This window comes from Mustela nigripes, chromosome 1 (assembly GCF_022355385.1).
Source record: "Mustela nigripes isolate SB6536 chromosome 1, MUSNIG.SB6536, whole genome shotgun sequence".
In the NCBI taxonomy this organism is placed as follows: Eukaryota; Metazoa; Chordata; class Mammalia; order Carnivora; family Mustelidae; genus Mustela; species Mustela nigripes.
Window position 1 is genome coordinate 81,482,273 of NC_081557.1, and position 12,145 is coordinate 81,494,417.

A 12,145-nucleotide genomic window follows, 5' to 3' on the forward strand; every position below is an offset into this window, starting at 1 on the left:
TTGGATCTTATAACCAAGATTCGGGGAAATGGAAGAACGCATCAGCCCTTCCCTCTCTGTTGCTTAGCAACAGCCTCTTTCTCCTTCCCTGTGGGTCCCAAGGGGTCGTTCTCACTGGGTGGGGATGGAGGTAAGATAATTACCTGGTCTGCCTAATAATAAGACATTCTGGCTTCTTTGGGTAGGAAGTGCTTGCCTTGTAGATGAATAAGGCACTTAAGAAACCATTTATTTTCCTCGTTTGGGGTTTGTTGTATACTGTCATCAAGAATGAATGTTTACCTTCGAGAGGTGCCTGTTTGCCCATGTGGGTATTTCAAGTTGTCTGGTGGATAATTGGGGGAGTAAAAGGCATACCCGCAACTCACACTCAGATTCAGAACATTGCCTCCTGCTCTGGAAATTACATCCCTAAAGTCCTTTTTCTGAATGGTCCCATGCCACCCCGGTGTCTCGAAGAGTCAGAACCCCCTGAGATTGTCCATCCTGGTGGAAGACCACGTGCCAACCTGGGGCCTCGGAGGAGAGGCACCAAGATAGGATTAACGATGCAGAGATCTTATTTGTGGAAACACCTAGGTGAAGAAAAATAGGAAGGGAGCCAGGAGAGCCAGCCATTGAGGGAAATTCAAGGTTGACTCTGAATGAAAGAGAGAGGGAGGCAAGGCTGAGCATCCTAGCTGGTCCTGGAGTTTAAGGAAGCTCCTAAAGGGCTGCACGAAAGTTTTCCAGCTAAAGCTGTTCCTGGAGGAGCCCCTCTGCCAGCAGTAGCCTTCCTGGGTGGGCGCTGTGCTCTGTCATTGGGACTTGGACACCCCTCTCCCTGATCTTGCAGGCCTGCAGGTGCTCTCTCATGAATTCTACACCCACATTTGAGGACATGCACTGCTCGGGGCGTGGCGGTGGCAGGCAGGGGGCGTGACAGTGAACCAAGTGTTGTGAGGTTATCCTGCTGTTGGGTTGGGATCCTTGGAAAAGAAGGTAGAAGGTCACAGAGCTGAGGATTGAGAAAGGAGGTATTTTGGAGAAAAGGGTGAAGCTAGAGAAAAAGGAGCGACCGTGGGAACTGGTGTACCCACAGGAGACCTTCTGTGAAGGGGGAAAAGGCATATTTAACACGAGCTTAAATCTCTCCTCTTGTTCTTTTCCTGTGGTGTTGCTCCCTGGACTAGGTCTATCACCATCCAACTTCCCCCTAGAATTGCCACTAGAAGCTTCTTGATTGACACCTCCTGTATTCTTCTCCATTTACTCTAACAACTGATTATACTTACACGTGTTTGAAAAGAGCATTTCCTTTTTCCATGTGATTGTGCATTCATTTCCACTTTATGCCCCTTATGAGAATCCTGGTGTTAACTCTATTGTATAATTGAGGGGTATCAGAATCACACCATGTGTCCTCCAAACTTTGGAGCTGCTCTCCAGCTACTTCTGTTGTTTTTAATCTCTGAGACTCCAGTAAAGTCTGAAACCTCATACCATCTAGTGTGGTGTTGACTGAAGAAGAAGGGGCAGACAATGAAGAGATTTGTGGCTCACCCACATCCAGCACCAACCTCAGCCCCCCCAACCCCTCCCTGGAAACAAAGTGACAGCTCATCAGAGAGACTGGATGCTCCAGGGGCATGATCAGCAGTGAAGTGAGTGGTGGTCCTTAGAGGATACCGTAACAAGGAGGAACAGTCAGAGAGCATCTCAGGAGGGGTAAGATAAGAGCTCCTCTCCCTCAGGATAGACTAGAGGGAGGTGGGCCCTAGGGTTTGGGATGGGAAGGAGGAAAAAAAAAGTGATGCTTGGGGTATGTTGGCTTTCATGAGTGTTTACTCAATGCCAAGTGCATCACATACATTATCTCACTCCCCACCACCGACCTTAGAGGGTGAAGATGTAGGAATTTGCCCCCAAGAGACACAGTTGGGAGTGCTGGGGGTTTCTCCCAGTCTGTTCTGTAAAGTCCCTGCTACAAAGCTTTACTTTGTGTTGGGACCAAGGAGACGCATGAATGGTCAAGAGAAGGTCAGGGCAGGCTGACCTTTTGTAGCCACTGAGTGAGTCATGAGCAGGAAAACATTGGAGGGGCACCTTGAGGACCCCCCGATGCCCACACCCAGGGGGCACGTATCCTACGTGGACATGAGGGCAACCTCATGCGTTTGGCCTGGGACACTGTTAGGTTGGGCAAACTGGCTTTCTGGTTCCAAGCTATGGTTCCATAAACAAATCCTTCTTAAATATCCCAGCAGCTCAACACCTCTGGTGTATCTAGCTCATTCCACTGCCACGCCTACTCTTGTTGGATCCAGTTCTAAAGTAAACTATGTTCTTTGAGAGCTGTTGCATACCAATGAGTTGGCAGCCGGTCTGAACTGACCCACAGACTCATACAAACCAACAGGACCTCAGCACCCTCACCCGGGCTACCCAAACTCTTGGACCAGAGAGGCATAGTGTTGCCCACATCAACGGTCGGGCTGCTTTCTTGGGGACCAACAAACCGAGTTTCCTTCTCTACACTTACTCTGGCAATCCATGAGGTAAGGGGGAGAAAGTCTGCCTGGTCTCTTTGTAGAAAAAACAAGTCAATTTGGGGGGAAATTTAACCCTCTTTTCCATACCTCAAGTCTAGACAGACTGTCCACCACTCCTGGGGGATTTGAAGTGTGTTTTTAATTTGCTCACTTGATGCTCTCTATTGTATGACCACACTTGGATTACAAACTGTGAGCTTCTTCCCACCATCCCTTGGCCATTTCTCAGCCCAGAGCTGGAGCACAGCGGAAGCCTTGGGTCCCACCATGCCTGGTTCCATGGTTTTCCCTTCTTGGTAACAGAAATATGTGCAGGGATTCTGTCCCTGACAGCATCCTTTCCATGGCTTCAGGGACTTGCAAAACAGCAAACCTCCCTCAGAGCTTCTCCGTCATGAAGGCAGAGGATAAAGTGCTAATAAGATCTATTATGGAAAAGGCGCAAGGCTTATCTGGGTGAATTGTGTTGGTGAGACATTTTGCTTACCTTCCCCCAGAAGCTTCTGTCTTTGATGAAACATTGCCTGATTGTGAGTGAATGCATTTGGATTTCTCAGCGTTTGCTCAGCTCCCTAAATTTCTGCTGTGACAAATGCTCTGTGGCAGTGGGTAGCAACCGTTTCCCTGATGCTCTGCATTCTATGAGCCCGAGAGTGAACAGGCATAGAGCCCCCTTCTCCCAACATCTCTGGCACATAGATTCTAGGCAGAGTTGCTCAGAAAAAGTGTGTCCTTTGCCACAGGCAAGCTTTGGGGAAATAATTTCTTTTTCATTAGTTGGGTGTACAAAATAGAGCAAAACATGGTGATGGTGGTAAGGGGGCCATTTTAGACGAGACTTTATCCAGGTCTCCCATTGGGACCCCTTCAATCACGGGCTTGGCTTCCTGTGTCTTGCTCTGCACTGTCTTGGGACAGTGTTAACTCAGTCAGCTTCAGTTTTTCAAAGCAGAGTGAGGTAGGGGTATCTGAGAAGGTATGAGCCAACAGAAAAAAAAAAAAACATTTAAAAAAAATACTTCAAGGCATGAAGATGGATTTTCTTCTGTGTAAAGAAGCAGCCCAAATGAGTTGAGGGGCAGGGCTGAACCTGCCAGAAAAGTAGTGAGCGGATTCCTTACGAAAGGTTCTTGGAGCTTTGGTGGCATTTGGTTTTCTCTGATTTTTTAAAAAAATTTAATATATAAGATACTGTAACTGCCAAGAATGCTTTGCTCTGCAGAGCCCAAACTTGGAATTTCTCATGCATGTCACTTTCCTGTTCTCAGCAATTCATTTTTTCTATGCTAGGTTACAAATATACCCTGGACCTTTTCACAGCTCAGTGATTTTCCAAAGATTCAGCTTTGGCTCCCGTGCTTCGCCTTTTACCTGCCCCGTGACTTCTGTGGTTTTAATGCTTCCCAATTCCTCCTCATCGAGTTTTCATTGGGTTGCTTATCTGTCTCAGCAGTTTGACTCCGAGTTTAACCCAAACCCCTCTTGCTTCTACTGTTTAAGATGCTAATGATGACTATTGCCTTTCTTCTTTTCAATATGACCCTCATTAATATTATTAGTATTATATATATAGGTTTTTGTCCTCATTTGCCTTCCAACAAGCTTATAATGAGCACCTGTGATGTTGCAGGAACTGTGCTAGGTCCTGGGAAAGCACTGTATAGCCCCAGTTCTCATGGCACTTAGAGTTGAGAGGGTACACACATGGGAACAGGTGATCACGCTCCAGTAGGACACATGAATGGGGACTGCAGTGCAGCAATGTAGTCATGACATAATCACTGTATTCATGGGAAGGACATCTACTTTGCCTGAAGAAGTCCTCATGGAGACATGATCCTCAACATCCCTTGGTAGGCAGGAAGGGGCCTTCTGGGGGCAGAGGAAAAGCATTCCAGAACAAGAAAATAGCACTTGAGTCATGAGAGAGCATATGAGCAGAAGATACAAGGAATACAAAGCTGGCATAATGGGAGATAGGTGGCCCAGGGAGTGGTGAGGAACGATGACACAGGAGAAGCTGCAGAAAGAATGCATGTGAGAAGGGACCTTGTGTTGGGTGCTAAGAGGCTCGGGCAGTTTTCCTAAGGTAGTGGGAGACCACATAAGATGATATTTATATTTTAGAAAGGTCATTTTGTTTGCCAAGTGCAAGGTGTATTGGAGTGGGTAAGACCAGTGCCAGGGAAACCATTAAGAGATTCCTACGAGGCAGAACCCACAAGATTTAGTGCCAGATTGGCTGCTAGGACCAAACGTAGCTCTGAAATAGGAACCTGAGAGTCACCTGGTCTCATTCGCGAACTTTCCCCAAAGTCCAAATGCCAAACTTAGAATGGAAAGAGCGTTTTCTTGACATTTTCCTTCACATGTCCACTATGGTCTCATGGGTACAGAGACATGAACTAATGGTTCCCGGATGTTATGGGGAGTCAGTGACTGTGTAGGACAGGTGCCAGTGGTCATTTGCTTTTCTGCTCCACTGAAATGCATGGCTCTCTGGGGAGAAGGAGAGTTTTCAACAGACTGAGCCTGCATCTCTTTTTCTCTCTGGGTACCTATGCTGCCAATGCCCTGGATCCCTGCTGAACCCCTGTGTTGCCCCTTAGGAGGTCATGCAGGAAATGTGTCACTCCTTATTGTGGAAACTCGACGTTGGGACAATATCAGAAATAACGACAGAACTGCTGAAAGTTGGAAGCCCTTGAACCTACCATTAACTGTCCAAATGTATTCTCACTTTAAAGGAATCAGATCCTAAGTTGTCTTTCCTAAGGATTATGCCTGAAAGCAAGTGCTATTTTCAGTCCCATTTTGCAGGGAGGTAAAGAAGACGAAGAGGGCAAGGGAACTGAGGGTCTCCTGAGTGTTTCCAAACATGGTCATATGGAACATGATGTTTGTAAGACATGCTGGGGTTAGTGGAGATCCTGCAGCAGCTTCAGAATGCTACATCAGGCCCAGATACTCATCTCAGGCCCAATATGGCCTCAAGGGCCAGGCGTCAATGTCCTGGTGCCCATGACCCTACAGGTACACTGAAAAACTCAGGGCTGAGTAACCAGAAACAAGTCACAGGGGCAGTAAATGGCAGAGCTGTGACTCAGTGTCAGCCATATATTCCTCCTTCTTTCACTTGGCAGGTGGGTGATAGGCCTTGACCTGTTAGGCGAAGTCTCATGGTTTGTAGTATCTGGAAAAACCGGCACTGTGGGGTTTAAGTCCTGATCTACTTTAGGGTCGCCACTTTAACTCTAGAACTTTCACCCTAGAGCTGAAATAAGTCCTTGAGTCCTGAAAGGGACTCAAAGAGATTCCAGTTTAGTTTTCGTTAGACCCAAGAAGACTATGTCAGAATATGCATGCATTGCTGGTTCAAGTCACTATGGAATAAATTTATTGGCTCAGAAATCTAAATTTGCCTTAATTAATTGAGGATAGTTGAATGTAATAATTGGTTTTAAAGACTTCTGCTCAATACCTTCTCTTTTCCCCACACCAACTGGACATTTTCAGAGGGGGAAGTGATGGTCAGCTTGATAAGGGGATTAAGGGAAAGCCCAAAGGGGATGTTTACCTTTATCTCCTGACAGTAAAGTTATTCCAATTTTACGGGTTGAGAAAAGAAAGTACTAGACTATGATAAGATGGCCTAGGCCAAAACGTAGAGGAAAGGACATAGACCTCCCCAGTCTGCTTTGTCTTTTGGGATCTATAAGATTCATGAATATTATTAGCTCTGCTCTAGATAGCAACAAAGTGGTTGACTTGATTACATAGTTCATAATCTTCATGAACAAGCAGGGAGTATGTGGAAACTGGAAAAACAAAATGGGATGAACCATCCAACAAACATCTTTGAAAGAAAGAAAGAGGAAAGAAAGAAAGAAAGGAAGGAAGGAAGGAAGGAAGGAAGGAAGAAAAAAAGGGAAAAAAAATAAAAATTAGCATGGAGATGTATAGAAGGTAGACCTCTAGAAAAGTCAAGAATAATCAGATAATAACCTTAAGGTCAAGGGGTTCATAGGAGTCCATTCTTGACTCCAGATGGAATGATCTTCAGCCGTGCTTGCCGAGCTTATTGTGAAGAATGTGCAGAGAAAGTGTCGCTGTCCTTGCTGTTTCTTTGTCAGAATCTATGAGCAAATAGAGAGCACTGTCCTTACCCATGAAACTCTCTGATTCTGTTTGAGGAATAATAGAAATAATAGAAAAAAGCAAAAATAATACAGAGATTGACAGCTTCAAGACTATTGAGAGTCCAAGACTATTGACCCCAAGTCGTTGCTCCAGGAAATGCTTATTAAGGACTTGAGCTGTTAATGTAAAATTCAACCCAACAGCATCACATTTAAAAAAACAGAACATTGGAATTAACTTTAAACAATCCTTCTAAAGGTTCATCAAGCCCAGGTCACCCGTTGTGCAAAAGAAGAAACTAAGGTCTAGAGAAGCAAATGGACTTGCTCAAAGTCCCCAGGGAAAACACCAGCCTGAATCCCCTCAATGTCGTTTTGGGTCAGTAACTTTCTCACTCAAAGAAGCCTGTTGTTATTTTCCTAAAACGGTTCCCAGGGGGCAACTGTCTACCTCAGTGGGCATGCGCACATATTTACATCCTGTAGTTATCAAGCCTTGTAAATTTTGCAGTCTAGTTAGACAAATGATACCCCCTTATGCTTCTAAAGGAAGCTTCTTGAATATGCTATGAAATACAAGCCATACATTTCCATTTATTTAGAATTTCCCCAGGTCCATCACCCTCTCTCACTTGCGATTGCACAAACACCAGTGTTTCTTGGCTTGCGTTCAGGAACTGTATTTACCAGGGTGTATCAATGTGGCGCCATATCCCCAGGGAGCAGATTTAAATATGCAACACAATGCAGGCGAAAGCAACAGGTTAATACTGTCTTTGCACTTAGAACAACCAAAGCTCTCTCAGGTGACCACCCCTAGGGGAAGACTCATGGTTCACTGCCTTTGATTAAATTCTTGGGAGCTTTCTGGCTCTATCCAGATCTGCCATTTGTCCTTGAGGAGCTCGACAGAATCTGGAAACCATGTATAACTGTTGCTAACTTCTCCCAGGAAAAGACTCCCCAAAATTTGGTCCCTTGGAGTTCAAGTCCAGTGATGTTATGTTCAGAGAGAAAAGAGTAATCCCAGCTTTGTGCTGGACGGCGCATTCGACCATTTCAGGGATCAAGGTATTCTGATGCTGTTAGGGATCTGGACCGCTGATGAATTATGCATACAGGAGAGAGCTCAAACTGGATTCAGAGATAAGTCACAGGAATGGTCCGAAGGTCACCTCAGAAGGCCTCTGGGGAAGTCCAAGCTGTGTTGGGCTTTTCTAAAGGGTGAAGACACAATCCCGATCCTGCCGAAGTTTCGGTCTCACTGGAAGGATGGGTGTGAGTGATGGGCATAAGTATGGCACCTTCTCACTAATGGGTCTCTCTTCCTGAGTCTGTTTCTAGGGTGGCCTGAGTGAGATGGAGTGCTTGGTCTCCTCTCGCAGCTACTCCATCTTCTCAGATGGGGAGAAGAGAAGCCCTGAGAGGTCCTAACTGAGAGTGCTCACGTGAACCAGGCCCGAGAATCCCTTCAGGGGCTGGGGCTCTCTGTGCTCCTTGGCCTTGCACAGATCCCTTGTGTGGGAGAGTCAAGGTTTCCTTCCCGAACCAAAGCTAACCCTCACTGCTGTTAAGACTCTGATGAGATGAAGTCCACTGAGGAAAGAGGCTAGCTGAGAAGTGGAGAAAAACATGCACAGGATTTGGATTTTATTCAGCTTTTTATTCACGTGTTCTTTTGGCTGGGTGTTTCCCGTCTGGTGGGTTTCTACGGACTAAGATGCTTCTTAAAGTGTCTAGTGGCAGTGAAAGGAGGGGAGGTGAGGGCTGCGTGCTGGGTCCAGGCTGGCCCCTAGAGCAATATGAAGTGGGGAGATCCAGCACTCGGGGCACAAAGTGACCCCATTCCTCCCGGGGACTCTGCTTAGAGTGGCAATGAAGTGAAGATGGGAAATGGGTCATCCTTTGAGGTTGGCCAAGGGTGGTGGGCTAAAATTGCTTTCCAATAGAAGCAGGGGCTGGTTTTCTCCTACGTACTGAAGACAAGATGACCGTGGGTTGAAATCTCAGCCTCAGAATTTGAGTAGATACCAAGGAGAAGATTGGGCTGTAGAGGTGTTGGAAGCCAGGAAGAGATCTCAGAGGGACCTGGAGTCCTTATGCAATCATGGAACCCATGTCCATCTGTCTGGGAGGTGGTTCAAGGGCTGCTGGCCTACAAGTGGGGCACGTCTCGGTGCTCTTGGAAGTCTCTTCCCTTCCTGAGCCCTGGAAGGGGGCTTAGCATGAGCTTCTGAGTCTTGTCTTATGTTCCTGCACCACAAACACGAATCCCCAGTGACACTGTGTCTAGTGGCTTCAAGAAACAGATACGTTTTTCTAATGACACTCAGTGTAATCGTGTCCTAGGGACAGCTGCTTCTGGCTACCTCCCCATGTTCCAGCCTTTCTTCTGACTGCCGGGATCCACAGGATAAATGAGTCTTCTAGCTCTCTTCCTGCCTGAGGCTGCAAATACGTCAGAGGTGCCATTAACCCCAGGCAGCCAAGAGGTCAAGGCTTCCTCCCATCTCCCCTGCCACCTGCCCCTCTCGGCCCTGCTGCTTAAAGCTTTGGCCTCCTCATTCCTGAATATTGGCTGCTTTGTTCTAAGGGCTCCAGCCCCTCCGGTGGTGCCATTCCAACCCCCCACCCCAGCTCACCGCTTCATCATCACGGAGTCTGGCCTGCAATGGTTCTGTCTGTGTGCTTAGCCATGTGAGCAAGGGGGCCCCGGGGACTCCAACAGCCAGACCACAGAAAGGCCCATTTCCAAATGCAGATATGGGGAAAAAGCCAGGCATGTGTCATCATTGACTACAGACCAGATGCCCGGCCACAGGGGGGCCCTGCCTGTGACCGTGACCGAGGACGGAGAGGAGGGGCAGCTCCCGACAGAGAGAGGCTGTTTCCATCTCTGCTCTGCTGACTCTCCCGACCCCGGGATCTGTAGAAGTAATCCTCCTGTGCACAGCATGTTTCTGCTTTTCAGAATATTCTCGGCACGGCCAGCAATGTGGCCCCCATGGCTCAGGGAGGGAAATGACTGTCTTGGGGCCTGGTCACCTGAGTTGGTCAGGGCAGAGCTGGGTCCCCCCCACTCCGGTCTCTGCGGATTTTCCTCAACATCACTCCTGGATTTCAGAGCCTCTCACTTTCTGGAGCAGCTCCAGACTGTCTCCTCCCTTCTGCTCTCCTTGCATCCTGATAGCTCTTGGTCCTGCAGTGAAAACCTCCAACCTGCGCGTCCCTAGGCCTCCTAGTCAAGACGATGCGGGCCCTATGTTCCAACTGGTGATACCGCCACTTTTCTTAAGAGAGAATCTTCTAGAATCCCTGACAAACGGAGAACAGAGAGGCTTCCCAAGTTCCCCAAACGCTCCCTTTCTGCAGGTGACATCCACATTTAAAAGGCACCCATTTCCCCACATATCCACCCCTCCCTGCTACACCTGTGAAGTATCCGGCTTTTATCTGAGGCAGACAGTTACTGCTTCTGTTTTAAATTGTCAACATAGGCAAGACTCTTCACTGGAAAACAGCTACAACACATGTCATCCTTCCAGTCAAACATTCTTCCTTATGTCTAACTGAGCTCCCTCTGGCTAAGTTCAAACTCGCTTTTATATAGTCTGTCACTCATCCATCTGAATTTTCCCAAACACAGCATCATTTTATCTGTATGGTGACCCCGGGAGATAGCTATTCCTGTTACTATTATTTGACAGATGGAAGAACTGAAGCTTGATTTGTGCCCATTGTAGGTTGGAGGCAGCTCCTTTCAGAACTCTCCAGATTTTCTAAGTCTGCCTGAAATTCGAGAACTCACTGAGCAGTGCCCTGGGCAGGTGCTGGTTGGGAGCGAGGGAGCCTGGCTGGCCCGGATGGGTTTGTGAGGAGGCTGCTTTTGAGCTTGCCCTTGGCCCCAGTGAGACCTTTCCTCTCTCATCTTGGCATTGTTACCCCCCAGTTTTGGTGCCCTATGCCCCCTGAGGTGCCCTATTCCCCCCTGATTACTGATACTTGCCAATGTCACCCCCGATTACTGTGGCTTTCTTGACCCTTAGCACGATCTATAATTACCATGATTATTTGGTTCCTTTTTATTATCTGTCCATCTCTCTCCACCTCTCTGAATATCAGTCTTATTCATATTATATCCCAGGTTCCTCACACAGATGGTAGACTCTGAATAAGTATTTATTAACAGAGGGACAAGGAACAACAAGAAAAGGAAGAACAAACAAGAAGGATAGAAAGAAAGGAAACAATTGGAAGGCCTTTCCTTCCCTTTGGTTTTCCTTTCCTACCATGGACATCAGAATTCATGCATCATATGGGCCAAATCTTATGGGACTTGTGGTAGAAGGATCTAGAAGGCTGGGGTCCTCATTCCAGCTCTCCTCCTCCCTTGTAAAATAGAGATAATGATATCTACTTCATGGGGTCACCCTGAGGATTAAATGAAATAATTTCTGCAAAACCAGTTTCTGGCTCATGGTAGGTATTTAGCAAGTGTCATTCCCTTTTCCCTGCAGTAATTTCAACCTTCCAACCTGAGTCCTGCACAGTAAAATCAAACCCTGCAGTGTGCCTCCAACCATATATGAAAGGCTATCTGCCCAGCTGGTATGAAGATACATAGAGAATACACAGCCAGCCTTCTGTCTGTGCCAAAGAAAGTCACATTGAAGAGATGCATTTTAATGAGTTTCTTCCAGTAATTAAGCCCAAGGGACACATAAAGCAGCTGAAACCATGGTAGGCTGAATTCTAACTTTCTAGCTCTGTGAACTTGGATTAATAGCTTGGCTTCTCTGATCTTTGGTTTTCCCCTCCACACACTTGGAATAGCAATGATGTTGTGTATGTCATCGAGTAGTTGTAACTGTTGAGTGTATGCATGGAGAGCGCCTGGAAAGTATTAAGGTCCCTAAGTGTTAGCTATTGTTGATCCATGGGTTAGAGGAAAAACTACCCCCCCCATACTAAACTAGATTCAAGAATATATCACGGAGCCTTCCTTAATTGCCAGTTACTTTTATTCATCCTTTTGTTTTGTTTTTATAAGGAAGTTCCACACCCAGCATGGAGCCCATCACTGGGCTAGAACTCATGACCCTGAAATCAAGAGCTGAGCTGAGATTGAGTTGGCCGCTTAACCAATGGAGCCCAGGAACCCCTCCTTTCATCTTTAAATAATATTGAAAGATACAACCCCTTCCTGTTTTCATTCATTCATCACTCCATCCATTCAACAAACACTAGCTATAGCCACAGAATCGTGTGCCATTCTAACAGTGGCTAATTGTCAGTAAAGTACGGTGGTGTGTGCTTGGCTTAGGTAACGGTTCTTCTCTGTATCTTTCCTTTCAAGGCTCAGCCTTGGACTGTACACCCCATGGAGGCCTGGGGCTTTTCTCTGGACTCTTGTGCTTGGCCAGTAACGCACACTGTCTCCTTGCTTCCAGCTACCCTTGTGCACCCACAGGGGCC

At 46.9% G+C, this 12,145-nt stretch overlaps 1 protein-coding gene across 3 annotated transcripts in view; it reads left to right on the forward strand.

Annotated features, from left to right (window-relative positions):
• Nucleotides 1-2,286: 2,286 nt before the first annotated feature.
• The window catches only part of KCNJ1 (potassium inwardly rectifying channel subfamily J member 1), a 29,641-nt gene continuing 19,782 nt past the window's right edge, over nucleotides 2,287-12,145 (forward strand). Inside the window, exon 1 of one of the 3 annotated variants that reach the window (XR_009406741.1) lies at nucleotides 2,287-2,537. The gene's annotated coding sequence lies outside the window, so the exon portion shown is untranslated. The remainder of the gene's footprint in view (nucleotides 2,538-12,145) is intronic. The other 2 variants (XM_059413949.1, XM_059413944.1) reach the window with 2 other exon arrangements.